The following is a 14682-nucleotide window of genomic DNA, read 5'->3' as shown; positions in this document are numbered from 1 at the left end:
ATGTTCTTCTTCTCTTTCCTTTCACTTTTTCCAGCATTAAAGCCTTCTCCAGAGAGCTGAGTCTTCTCTTAATGTGTCCAAAATGGGCTAATTTAAGCCTGGTCACTTGGGCCTTGAGTGAGAACTTGGGTTGATTTGTTCAACGATCCACTGATTTGTTTTCCTGGCTGTCTGCAGTATTCTCAGGAGTCTTCTCCCCATACCAAAGCTGAATGGCATCAAGACTCTTTTTACCTTGATTCCACAGAGTCTTACAGCTTTATTTTTACTTTCCAGAAAATTAAAGAGGATCTCTTCTGAGATGCTTCCCACTCCCTTTCTCCTTCTATGGGCTATGCATGATGGTTGTCTAGGCTGCAGCTTTTCCTCCTTTCTCCCAAGATCTTTCCAACGTACCATTATGGTGACCTCATCAACAAATATTTGCCACTTCAACCCTTCCCTAATAATAATTTATAGCATTTCTAAACACCCTTGCTAAATGTTCTTCATCCAATTTGTCCATTGCATTCCTCCCCTTCTACTTATTTATTTATTAACTTTATATGACACCTATCTCATTTTCAAGTGACTCTACTTCCGTCATCTTCATAACCATAGTTTTTTTTTTAGTAGTCCCAAATCTGCTTTTATCATATGCCCCCCCCCCAGTATGTGAGTTTCTGCAACTACAACACACATTTCAAATGATTCAGAAGATACGGTATGGGTTTTAATGCTTGCACCCCTTTGCTATTCATTACAGCAGCCGGGTTTTTTTTGGGGAGGGGGCTTCTGTATTATCCTCATGAATTGCATTAATATGAATGAGTGGGTTCCTTAAACCTGCTGCATCTTTGTCTCGAGCGCCCATGAAAGCTTCAAACCAGACTTGCTGCTTTGGGAAGCAACCAAAAGTATAAATGTATGAGATTTGAAGCATTAATTTTAAAACATTTTTAAGTTTGCTTAGCCTGGTTTCTGACTGCTGATTAATCATTTCCCAGGAATAGTCAATATCTAATTCAGAATTGTTGACATGTTTTTTCTTTCATTGCATGGGACTCTGCAGCTCAATAATTTGAGCTTCATTGGTGGTTTTTTTTTTCTCTTTCACATTGTCCAGCTTTCATAGTCATCTTTTGCCACTGGGAACACCACTGTTTTGACTATTCTAAACTTTGTTTAGAATATTCTCATTCTTTACAATCTTTCTTTATTGTTTGCCATTATTTATTTATTTAGCATATGGCAGGCTACCATGTCATACACATGGTAGAAGTTCTGGCAGCTGGACAGTCGCCAGTCTGTTTGTTGCATTGGTGAAGGGGTGAATTAGCTTCACACCTGCTGGCCTGCAGCCTTCTCAGAGGAAGTTGGCCATTCTCTTCCTTTCTTGGATTCATCAGTTTCTTTCTCAACAGCATAGTTATCAACTTCATTCCTGACCTTAAGAAAGCAAAGCTACTTACCCGCTTCTTTTTGTCTTTAATTATAATTTCATGAGCATTCTAGTTAATGTTGCCCTTGTCTTCTCAATATTTAAGATTAATTCAACATTTTCTTTTTCTAGTTTCCTTTTCCAATGATCCATTTTAAGTTTTTCTTACATTTAGCTTGTAAGGTATTGCTTGCAAATGTTAGATTTTTGTCTCTTGTGATTTTACCTATCACTCATTATTGTATATTTGTTCTATAAATTAAATAGCTATGGGAACAATATGCATCCTTGTCTCACTCTTCTCCCCATTCACAACTGATGCATTCACAAACTCAGGTCTTACAATAGCTTCATTGTAAAAGTACATCAGAAGGATAATCCAGTGGTTTGGCACATCTATTAACTTTAATATGTTCCATATCTTGGCATGATGCAGTGTATGCAACCAATGGTCTGCATCAAGAAAACAAATCAATAAATCAAAGATAAACATCTTCTGTATAGCCTCTTCCCTTCTCTGCTATCCATATAATTTCTATGTGTTTTCTTTGTTATTTCTATCCCATGTCCTCTTCTGAAATTGTCTGAAATTGTCTGAATGACCTGGCAATCAGAATAAAAATCACTGTATGAGATTCAGACTCTCTTCAACTTTAGAATAACAAATTACTCTATGTGATTTTTAAGAATCAATAATGACTTGATGGCAGACAATCAATCTGAAGATAATAAAATTGCATTTGAGTTTACCACAATTTCCAAGATTCTTGTTTTCTACCATGTCCATCTAAAGGGAAAATTTCAAGAAGGTCATAAAGACAAGATCACTTTTGGGCTCCTGATATCTTTTCTTCCATATAGAATTTAGATTTTTGCAGTCAACTAATCTCTGAATTGAGAAGTTGTATGTGGCTTATTTGTATCAAGAATGCTTGAGTTTAAGTGAAATATAAAAGTTAGCCTATTAGAGTAGTAAATCATAGAATTATGCCTATCATGTTTATCAGTTATTGTTAGAAAAGAAGAAATAATTACGAGAATATGAGAAATTAGAATCAAGCATTCTTTTCTCTTATATTTATGTCCTTTCAGCAAAAGCTTAAGCATAGGTAAACACATGACCTATTGTGGCCTTACAAAATTCAGGCTTCAGATTTCACTAGATAACAGTCATTGCTATATTTAAAGAGGTATGTAACACAAATTGCCAGCCCAGGATTTGAAGCAATTTAGAATTAATTGTCAAGAATTAAAAGAAAATGGACTATTTTAATCCTATTCTCAGTATGTCATTTCTCACATTTAAAGCATTAATGCTGTACTATAATTTAAACAAAGCAAATCAACTGGTTTTAATTTTGTTGGTTTGCCAGAACAATGGGTTCCTCCAACATAAACAACTTAATCTCTCAAGGATGGAAAAAATAATCTAATTCTTTTTAATGAACAGAAGATATATAGGTGGGTAACATGTGGCTTGCCAGTTGTTGATAGCTGATGGAGTTTCCTTTCCTTGCCAGCTTTGGCAGATAAAATGAAATAATATTAAAATAATGAAATTTTAATTCCAGATTTGCTTATAAATGAACAAGTTCCATGAACCTAAAAGCCCTTTCTTCTGAATGAGGCAAGAGATTGCCTATTTAAGAATTTAAAATAAACATATCCAACTTAAATGTACTACTCTATACCAGTCTATGACAAATATTCCAACACCTTAATTTACAGCATTCTTATTATTGGCTGTGTTGATGGATTTCTTGCATTGGATAACCAAAAATCCTCCACAGTGATTAAAAAGACATCTCACTACTATCATAGAATTTCTACTTTTTTGTCTGATTTTTTTTCAGCAGTATTATTAAAAATAAGACCTAGGGTTAGAAAAAACAAACCTGGCAAAGATATTTAAATTTCATCCAGATAGACTGCTAAGATATTAAAGAGAGTCTGCTAGTTCTTAATTTTCCTTGATCAAAATCTGTAAAAGAAAACCATTTATTTAAATGAGTTACATCTGCATAAGGATGAATGCGTGGTGATAACAATGTTTTTTTAAAATGTAAAAACTGCCTGCAGTGAGGAAATTTATAAAATATAGAGTGACACCAGGAACATTATTACAATATTTCTCAAGCAATTTATATCAAAGCTGAATTACATATGTAAGAAAAATTTGCATGCCTAGCTGTTAGGGAAGTTGCAAATAAAAACAGATGTGGATTTATTTATGAATGTAAAATAAAAATTAGCATCACCAACACAACAGAATTGTTCCTTACTGATGTGAAGTCTAATATGGACCAGATTTATGCTGCTCTTTACATTCCTAGCCTCAATCTACCCTATAAATTTTTGGAATTACCAGAGCCCAGCATTCAATGGACTCTCAACCTAATTTCTCATTTAGCTCATGATCTGGGGATTATTATTATTTTTTCAAATAAGGACCTCCTTTCACTTGAGTTTCATGCTATATTTCAAATCCTTGCCACTACAATTGTTGTTTTTCCTATGTTGTGCCATAGAAGGTGAGCCTATTTATATTCTTGTGATTCTGAGGAGGAAAATTAGTTTGGTCCAGTATGCTGCACAAAGTATCTTAGGCAGCCACATATACCTAAAATGTATAAATATATGTACAGTATCTCTAAATAAACAATAGATTTTATAGGTACAAAATAAACAAAGCCACATTTCTCTTTTTACTAGGAGTTATAATTTCTCCTGCAGTTGTCTGGTTGCAATGAAATTAGCGCAAATAATGCACCTAGGGTGCAACTAATGAGTAAAGAAGGAAGGGAGTTGTGCTTACCAATTTTTTCCTGGCCTCCAGGGATAGCTGAAGCTTTTCATAAGAGATTGTATCCTATGAATTGTAACTAAGCAATCCTTTGTAGTGGAAAAGGAAAGCCACACCATGAAATTTCTTCTTCACTCTCTAGCTTATACTGAACCTTTATAATTCAGTCATCTACAGGGGCTTTATATAATATTGCTGACAAAAGACTAGTGCTTCCTCCTTGCCCCATTTGCATTTCTTTGAAAGAAGGGGCGTTGTCTTACCTGAATGCCTTTTCTCAGCATGATGATGGAGAATCCACAAATGGGTTGTCTTAATCTTCCTGTTCCAATAAGACTAAGTCTGAAGTGTAGAACCGCCTCTGCTGTGCCATCTGCACCCCAGTTTAGACTAAGGCGATACACAGACGTTAGTCCAACGCATCTGCTTTCTTAATATCGGAACCAGAGCCAACTGATCCTAATGGGAGGGAGTGGATTCTCCATCATCATGCTGAGAAAAGGCGTTCAGGTAAGACAATGCCCCTTCTCCAGCATGATTGGATGGAGAATCCACAAATGGGACATACCAAAGCCCTGTGTCCCTAAGGGGGGGAGCATTCTGGGCCTGGGTCCCACTAGATGACAATGCGTGTTCCAATACTTTGCGACCAAATGAGGCATCAGAAGAGGCATATTTGTCAATCTTATAGTGATGGACAAAGGATGAGGGCGAGGACCATGTTGCTGCCCTGCAAATCTCCTCTATGGATGTCTGGGTCGCCCAAGCCGCCCAAGTAGTGGTGCCTCTGGTGGAATAGGCTGTGATATGCCTAGGAACTGTCAGTGATTGAGTTTGGTATGCTAGGGTGATGCAAGCCCTAATCCATCTCCCTATTGTGGAGGAAGAAACCTTCTGGCCCATGGATGCAGGCTGAAAAGACACAAACAGAGCCTCGGACTTACGGAAGGCCAAAGTTCTTTTTATGTAACGTTGCAGGGCCCTGCGAACGTCAAGTGTGTTCCACTGCATCTCTATGTCATTGGACAGTAAAATCACCTCCTGGGATCTATGGTGCAAGGAATTTACCTTGGGCATAAAGGAAGGATCTAGTCTGAGGATTACCCTGTTCTCATGGAAAACACATAGGTCCTCTCTGACTGAAAGACCAGCCAGTTCCGAGATTCGTCTGCCGACGTTATTGCAACAAGGAATGCCACTTTCATAGATAATAGTTTAATTGAGCATGTGGCAATAGGCTCGAAAGGTGATGAAACGAGTGCCTATAAGACCTGGTGAAGGTCCCACGAGGGGTATCAGTGCAGTGTCGGTGGTTTGGTGTTGGTTGCTCCTTTTAAGAAGGAAAAAACCATAGGGTGATGTGCCAGGGGAATGGCATTGTCACACGTGATTACCGTAGCAAGAGCTGTGACCTGTCTACGGATGGTGTTTGGGGATAGCCCTTTGTCCAACCCATCCATCAGAAATTCCAATACAATCAGCACGGAGATAGCCGAGAGTTCAACCTTATGACCTGAGCACCAAGTGCAGAAGCTTCTCCATGTGGCATCATATATTCTATTTGTTGAGGGGCGCCTGGATTGTTGAATCATAGCTATCACCCTCAATGAATATGAGTCTTGGCCCAAGGCCCGCCTCTCATGTGCCAAATGGTTAGCTGGAGCCACTGTGGGTCCGGGTGCTGTAGTTCCCCCTGAGTGAGGGAGATACGAACTGCTGGGATCCTCCACGGAGGGGAGACAGAGAGCTCCATCAGGTCGGCGAACCACGGACATCTCGGCCAATGTGGTACAACCTGGAGGATCTCTGCCCGTTCGTGTAGTGTCTTCCGGATCGTGGCAGGAAGAAGTGGCAAGGGAGGAAAGGCATAAAGCAGTACCCTGGGCCAGGGACTGGGGAGGGCATCTGTCCCTTCTGCTGTCAGAGACGAGAACCTGGAAAAGAATCTCAGAAGTTGGGAATTGGTTGGGGAAGCAAAAAGGTCTAAGGTTGGGGAACCAAACCTGTCCACGATCTCCCTGAATACTCCCAGGTCCAGTCGCCATTCAGCATGGTCCACAGTGGCTCTACTTAGTGAGTCCGCCTGTTGATTGGTCACTCTGGATATGTGCTCTGCCCTGATGGAAGCAAGATGCAATTCCGCCCAAGACCCCAACAACTGGGCCTTCTGCATGAGAGGCCTGGACATTGTCCCCCCCTGTCTGTTGACATGGGCCTTGGCAGCAATGTTGTTGGTAAGAACCAGGACATGCTGCTGAAATGTTGTAGAGCCAGATGTGTGGCTTTGAGTTCCAGCCAGTTTATATTGTTTTTCAACTCCTCCTGGGACCACTGACCCTGAGCCCAATGCGACTGGAGATGCGCTCCCCAGCCAAATAGGCTGGCGTCCATGGTGAGGGTGATTCTGGCTGGTTCTCTGAATTTTGTGCCCCGTGACAGTGCTGGGGAAGCCAACCATCGAAGGGAGTTCAACGCCGGCCATGGAACTCGGACCTTCTGGTTGGAAGCACTGATGTGTAGCCTCTGAAATGGAAGAAGAAGCCACTGCAATTCCCGGGCATGGAACAATCTGTACGCAGGACACCATCTTCCCCAGGAGCTGCGATAACAAGGCCAATGTGACCACCCTGTCTCTTCAGATCCGATGAACGAGGGCCTGAATTGAGTCCCGACGGTCCTGTGATAGATAGACCATACAATTGTTCATGTCTATAATTGCCCCAAGATGGAGGAGCCGGGTTGAGGGCACGGTATGGCTTTTCTGGAAATTGACAGAAAAACCGTGCTCCTGAAATGTTTTGATAGCAAGGGCGAGGTCTGACCGGGCACTCTGGAAGGAGGAGGTCTGTATTAATATATCATCCAGATAGCACTGAACTCTGATTGGAGATTGTCTCAGGTGGGCGGCCAGCACTGCCAGTACCTTAGTGAACACTCTAGGTGCTGAAGAGAGGCCAAATGGTAAGGCCCTGTACTGGTAGTGCCGGTGGACATAACTAAACCTGAGGAATTTGCAATGTCTGGGAAGAATAGGGATATGCAAATATGCCTCAGTCAGGTCTATTGATGTAAGGAAGTCCCCTTGTCTGATGCTGGCCAAGATCAACTGTAGTGACTGCATCTTGAACTTCCTATACATCAGATAATAATTTAGACACTTTAAGTCTAAGATTGCCCTCCAGCCCCCCGAAGACTTGGGAATGACAAAAAGATTTGAGTAGAACCCTCGTCTTTCCTGGTCTTGCGGTACCTGCTCTATGGCTTGTATCTGTAAAAGGTGAGCTATGGACTCTGACATGAGGGCTGCTCTAGTCTTGTGCATGGGAATAGGGCAAGACCAGAACTGATCCGGTGGACTGGACCAAAACTCCAGCATCAGATCCTGAGTGTCGGGCCTTTAAGGCATGGTTGAGTAAAAAAGGCACCACCGGCTGTTCCAGCGAGTCCCAAAGTTCTCGGTGCTTCTGGCAATGTCCCATAATGGCGATGACGCTGTCCGCAGTCCGGAGTGAGCCTGACATCTAATAATGCACCTGTCTGGCTGTTCTGCACATGCGCACAGGCAAAATGGCATGCAACAGCATTCTGCGCATGCACAGTTTCTATTTGGCGCTTCCGGACATGCACAGAACCTTCTGAACACCACCGCGCATGCGCAGAGACTACTGGACACTTCCGTACATGCGCAGGGACTTCTAAGTACTTTCGCACATGCGCAGTGACTGATAGGAGGTGAACTGGCAATCATACACATGCGCAGAGGAGGAACTATTCAGGACGGATCGTCAGCACCTGGGAAGCTTGCACAGAGCTGGATGGTGGTTTCTTGGGGGGGGTAATTAGGCGAAACTGATTGGTGTTGGGTGTGGAGGATTCAGGTGGGGGGCTTGGGTGTGGTTATTTTTCAAACAGTATATAAAGGCACTGAGAGCGGAGAGTTCTCAGTGCCGAATTTATTTATGCATCCTAATATCATTAAAGCATTGTTCTTCGTGCCTGCTGGTCGTTTATTGCTGCAACCAAATCCCAGCCCAGGATGTCGTAACACTGAGTAATGGTATTTAAGACCCATGAGTCTGCTGTAGTGGTTGCCCATGTGTGAGAATAAAGGGACAGCCGGCCTCCAATAGGAGGGGAGTCTGTGGGATCACTTGCCTCGTTTGAAGGAGCATCCTCCTGCACCTCAAAATGGTCACTTGGCCTGGACCTGTGGTCGATTTCTATATGTGGAATGGTCTTCCTGGTGCTCCGGTCTCTGGAAGGAGGTGTGAGAGGCCTGGGCCCAGTCCCAGGTGGAAGTTGGCCAAAAGGGCTGCCTACGGTAGTTGTTTTGTGATGACCCGGCCCCGGAGCGCTTATCTCCTTTTTTGTTGTGTTAATGAGAGTTTTGCGCTTGTCCTTGCCCTCTATTAGGTAAGTATCGAGGGCCGTGCCAAAAAGATGCCCCCCATATAAGGCTTAGTAGTGAGGCACCACTTCGCCTTGGTGTCTGCCCGCCAGTTCTTAAGCCACAGAAGTCTGCATGCTGAGATGTCCACCGCAATGGCTCATGCAGTGTATCTTGCCACGTGTAGGGAGGCATCAGCCATATACTGGGATGTGGCTACCAACTTACCCAGGTTTTGGTGAACTCGGATCTGATTGGGGGAATCATGTCCTGGAGTTCACGCAGCCACAGTACTAACGCCCGAGCAAAGAAGGCCATGGATGTGGAGGCCTTGGTCGCCCAGGCCGATGCCTGATGGGATCTGCATAAGGCAGCCTCAATCTTTTTGTCCTCTGCCTTAAGTGCCTCGTTTATGTCCCCTGGAATGCTAGCATTGGAAAACAGGGAATTCAGAGGCTCATCAATTTGAGGAACTTCAAATAAAGAGGCAAGAGATGGAGCCACATTGAACAAGGTTTTTTCTGTAGGTCCCGGGTTGTGGACAGAACCCAGGTTATCCCATTGCTTCTGCACTGTATTGCGGAAGAATGGGGGGCAAGGGATATGTCTCTGTGGACCACTGGTTCAGCATACAAGGGATTAGGACCCTTTGATGTAGATTGAACTGGGGCCTTCTGTTCCAGAGTGATGTTGGCCGTTGTGCAGGCCTTGAGTAATAAGGAGTTGAAGAGGGAATGGTCAAAAAGACCAACAGGTGGAGCTGGGTCTGATGGAGAGGTAACCTCATCATCTGACAGGATCAGACCTGAAGGGTCAAAGTCTATGGATTCTGAGTCCGAGGAGACATACTCTGTGAGGCCTGGTGATTCAGGGCGAGGAAGGGACCATGGGGGAGCTGAGGGAGGTTGGGGGGTATGCTGGGAGGCAGAGGAGGCCATGAACTGAGGAATGGCCTGAGCTATTATGGCCTGAAACTGCTCAGGTCCTAATGATTGTGACTCGGGAAGTGGAGGCCTGCTGCAATAGGCGTAAAAGTAGCCTGAGGCCCAGATGGTGCAGTGCCCTGAGCAGTTACCCACTGTACCCCTGGAACTAGCCCTGACATGCCAGGTTCAGCCTGGGCCATTTCCCTGGGGGGGGGACCAGGCCCCTGGGGCTAAGGTACAATGGGTGGAAAGGGGCTCAAATATGGACCCCCCCGGTGCAGAAAAGGTTAATTGGCCTGGACGGCTAAACTTGATCTGGAGGAATCATCCTCCAATGTATGATGCTGACTGGTGGTCTGTCTGTTGACTGATCTGGGACATTTAGAAGGCTGTATTTTGGTCTTCAATATGCTCTTCCCCACTGCCTCAGTAGAGCTTTTATGTTTCTTCTTGGCTGGGGGCTCAATATTGTCCTGTGAGGTCATTGAAAGCGAGTTGTCCGCCATATTGTAGAAATTCCCACTTGTCAACCTGCCCTCTCAATTAATTAGCTGAGGCAATAGGTTCCTCAGGTCTCTATTCAGTGAGAAGCGCCCCCCCTCAGCGCTGTAATTCATTGAAGGAGCCCGATTAGGATACGTCAAACCCAGATGAGGGGTGGTGGTGGGGATCAACGCCAGGCAGTGCGTCCTTGTGGGAATGAGCTTGTCCTTCCCAAGTTCAGGAGACGTTCAGTGTCAGTAGACAAAATGCCGGATGTCACAAAATGGTGGCTACGACTAAAGTGCGCCAAAAATAACTGATGAGAGGCCTCTTGAGACAGTGAACAATCCAGCTGAGGCTTCTGTAGCCTGGAGGCCACACGGCTGCAATCGGGCCCTGTTCCAAGGGAAAGCTCTGGGCCCCTGTAGCAAGCCTGAGGTTGTTCCTGATCTGAAGGTCGCCACTCGGCTATCAGTCCTCGCGACAATCAGCTGACTGGCAGTGCGTGGAATGCTCTGAAGTCTCCTCCGGTCCAGACACGCTAGGAGAAGCACTGACGACTCGATCAGCAGATTTAAATCTCTCTGAGCTTCACAGTAGCCTGCAGCAACTCGTAGCTCGCTTTGAAGCTGCTCCACCGATCAGCTGGCTGGCGGTGCCACGGAATGCTACAAATCGCTCCTCCGGTCAGGTGGTGTCAGGGAGAGGCAGCATCGGCCCTCAGTGGGTCTGTTATGATTATAGAGATCGGAGCCTTAAGGGCTGCACTCTGGAAAGAAAGGGAGCGTTCAAATGCACAATGGCTTGTGCAAAGCCAGCTGGCTGGCTAGGACAGGCAGCTGCCTGGGGAACCTAAGGTAGGATCCTCCTGATAAGGAGTTTCAGTAATTCAAACTTATAAGGAAGCAGTGTCCAGAAAAGGAATATAGGAAATCTAATGATATAAGGATATACACCTGTCTAATTTTACTGCTCCAAGAGCTAAAGAAACACTCTGTAGAGCAAGAGACTAAGTCTAAACTGGGGTGCAGATGGCACAGCAGAGGCGTATCTACACTTCAGACTTAGTCTTATTGGAGCAGGAAGATTAAGACAACCCATTTGTGGATTCTCCATCCAATCATGCTGGAGAATGTTCATTGGTTTTGTTTTCACAGTCCATTTTTTCAAAACTTTGGCTGATATTGGTCCATAGCTGCCTTTGGCTTGCTTCTCCCCCTTAATTACCAGTTGGAGGATGCACTATCTGTTAGTGATTGAATTTCAGAGAAATTGAAGTGTCATTGCCCAGCATTGAAGAAAGGTGGGAGGAAGAGAAAGAAACATAAGGAAACGGAGTGCAGAAGAGATGCCCAAAAAAAGGAAAAGAAAGTAGCTCCACCCCCTTTAGACAATGGCTGGGCCTACTTTTGATTGTGATCTCATGAAGAGTATGTAGTTATAAACATACTCTTAAATCTTACAGAACCTTATGACATAAAGACAAGGATAATAGCTTGCTATAGACCAGGGATCATTATGATCCATGAAAATTCTCCTTCTTCCTCTCCATCTCCCTTTGTCTTCTTTCTTTCTCTTTCTCCCCCTCCACCCCTCCCCCATCTCTTCATCCTCCCCCTCCCCCTCTCTTCTATTATATCGGTCTTTCTATCTGTTACCTGCCTATCTTTAACCTTCAGGATTTAAGATCTTCTGAAATAGCAGTTTCAGTGGTTTAGATGTTCTCACTCAACATTTCACAAGAAGTAATCTCACAAGTTTTTGGCCATTTAAAAAATAAAACTGGGGCCTGAGACAACACATGGCTGACATATGGTCATTCTGAGGAGAGTGTTCTTCAGAAGTTTCAGTTATGATGCAGTGGTCCACATAAAGGAAAAGGTTGGGAAACCATGTTTTAGGATCATAACTACTCATATTTTGGCATGCTTAATCAAAATAAGAATAAAAGAAGATATAATACAATTTCTGTAAAACACAGTAGCCATTTTTCTAAATATACCTGTAACAAAAAAAGAAGAAAGAGAAGAGTTTATTGAGTTAATAGCCTCATTTAGCCTTGCAGCATCCTCAGTTTTTCTATTAAAATTGTGTCAAACAATTCACATATATCATTATATGATATTTCCCCCTATGACCATGCCCAATTACCAGTTTGAGATTCTCTTCTTTTATTTTTAAATTTCTGAACAATAGATTCTAGTTAGAGGAACATGAGTAAATCAGGAAAAGCCCTGGATTTTACTTTACAGTAATATAATTCTTGAAGAAAAAAAAAACTATTTTAAAAGTAAATGACCTGTTGTTAACTAATGGCTAAAATTAAGTCATTTTCATATTACACTTGAAGAAAAAGGCAACACTGGGAAACTAAAATTTCTTTTTTCCTCCTTCCTTTATTTTACCTGTGCCTCCCATTCCAACTGTAAATTAAGGCAGACTGGCTTCATGGAAATACACTGTGATTATTTTAGTGGTACTGGTATGAATGCATCAATTAAGCTACAGGAGTGGAATTCTTAATAAGATGCTAATAAGGGGGGGAAATTCCTCTGTACCTATTTGGCCCATTGCCTTCTTGTTTTACCTCTTATTTTCACAGCCCTGACATGTAGCAGTGCATATTTTAACATAAAATAGCACATCTGAAATCCTAACATGTATATTTATTCGGGTGAAGAAAAAGGACTTTTTTTGGCAAGAAAAAGATTGTATAGATTTCTCTCTGTATCTGTCAACCTGCCCCCCCTCACTCTCTCTCTCTCTCTCTCTCCACACACACACACACACACACACACACACACACACACACACACAGAGAGAGAGAGATCATTTAAATGTAAAGTTTATTTTCCTATTTCTGATTGCCTTAGAAAGAAAATATAGGGCCACCCACACCTCCAATACTCAAGTCTTGTATAATTGTACACATTGTATAATCACAATAACAAACATTAATACAAATGTATGGAGATTCCACTTTAAAAGCTCAGCAATTCAGCAATAACATTATTATATCTTCTGTGTGAAAGATGAATTTTAAATTGTGTTTGAAATGTGCCTCTCTGGGATGTTGTGAGAAAAGATACTTCACACTGAACTCAAGCAGATTTGAGTTCAGTGTGAGTATATTAGAGATATGTTCAAACACTGTATAATAAAACTGCAAACTCAAGATGAGTGTTATGCATTGTGACATCAGTTTGTGGTTATGGAATACTTTTCATTCTAGGAACTTTTCATAGAGGCCTCTCTTTATATCTGTAACTACTCTGTACAAAAGAGTCTCACAGGGCACACTGTTACTTATTTATTTTTATTCCAACTTTGTTATTTTTTTAAAAAATAACTCAAGATTATATATCTAATACTCCTTCCTCCTCCTATTTTCCCCACAACAACAACCCTGTGAGGTGGTTTGGGCTGAGATAAAGTGACTGGCCCAAAGTCACTCAGGTGTGAATTTCTTTAGGGATTCATGATAATTGACAGTTCCCACATAGGAGAATGTTGGGGTCCTTGTTGGTCTTTGACCTTGATTATTTTCTTGCAGACATTTCATTAGCAAACTGACAATATACTTTTTTTTATTGAAATTTTTTAGTTTTTCCATTTAAACATTATAAAAATACAATACAATTTTAAAATAAGATAAATTCAAAACCATTGGTGCGACCCGCCCATTCCCCCCAGGCTGCGTCCACCCTTTCTTAAAATATTCCCTACTTCCCTCCTTTTTCTCTCCTCCCCTCCTACTCTTTTCCCCTCCCCCTCTCCTCTCAATACCCTACTTCCTCTCTACACCTTCTCTCCTCTCATCCCTATGAAACCCATGAACACAGCATAAGGGGAGTGCCCGGGCCGCACTCCTATAAACAACCATCATCTATACTACACTTACCCCCCCTCTTACCCTCCCTCCTACCCCCAACCCCTCTCCCTTCACTTCCCAGAGCAGAATACAGGGTTAATAATAACAAAATTTAATAATAAAAAAGGGAAAAAAAGAAAAAAGAAAATAAAAAAGAAAATAAAAAAGAAAATATCATAATTAATCTTTAACTCCATAACCTATAAGACAATTCTCTATAATATTTGTTATAATATTCATTCATAAAATAAATGAAACTTTTTAATTCCATACTTTTTCTGAATATAATCTATCCATCTTCTCCATACAATGATGTATCTTTCTTGTGTATGATCCTTTAAATAAGCAGAAATTTTTGCCATTTCTGCAAAACTAGATACTTTAAGTGTCCATTTTTCTAAAGTAGGCAAAGAATCTTTCTTCCAGTATAAACCTACTAATAACCTTGCTGCATTTACTAAATTCAACATCAAGATAGTTTCTTTTTCATTTAAATCAACGAAAATACCCAGTAAAATAGTTGAGGAGTAAACTTTATTTTCCTTCTAAAAATCTTTTGAATGTTCCACCAAATCGTAATCCAAAAAGCCTTTACTTTTTTACAATTCCACCAAATATGAAAATATGTCGCATCATTATTACCACATCTCCAACATTTGGGCTGTATATTAGGATACATACAGGATAATTTTTTAGGATCTAAATGCCATCTATAAAACATTTTATAAAAATTTTCTCTCAGATTTTGAGCTTGTGTAAATTTAACCTTTCTAGTCCAAATTGTCTCCCATA

The 14682-nt window shown here is 42.0% G+C and overlaps 1 pseudogene; it reads right to left on the bottom strand.

Moving 5' to 3' along the window:
- Positions 1-5323: 5323 nt before the first annotated feature.
- LOC120304776 lies at positions 5324-6365 on the bottom strand (annotated as a pseudogene).
- Between the last annotated feature and the right edge of the window lie 8317 nt (positions 6366-14682).

This window comes from Crotalus tigris, unplaced genomic scaffold, assembly GCF_016545835.1.
Source record: "Crotalus tigris isolate CLP2741 ecotype Arizona unplaced genomic scaffold, ASM1654583v1 scf7180000017658.5313226, whole genome shotgun sequence".
Classification (NCBI taxonomy): domain Eukaryota; kingdom Metazoa; phylum Chordata; class Lepidosauria; order Squamata; family Viperidae; genus Crotalus; species Crotalus tigris.
Note: the sequence above shows the minus strand (reverse complement) of the source record. Positions and strands in the feature narration are given on the sequence as shown.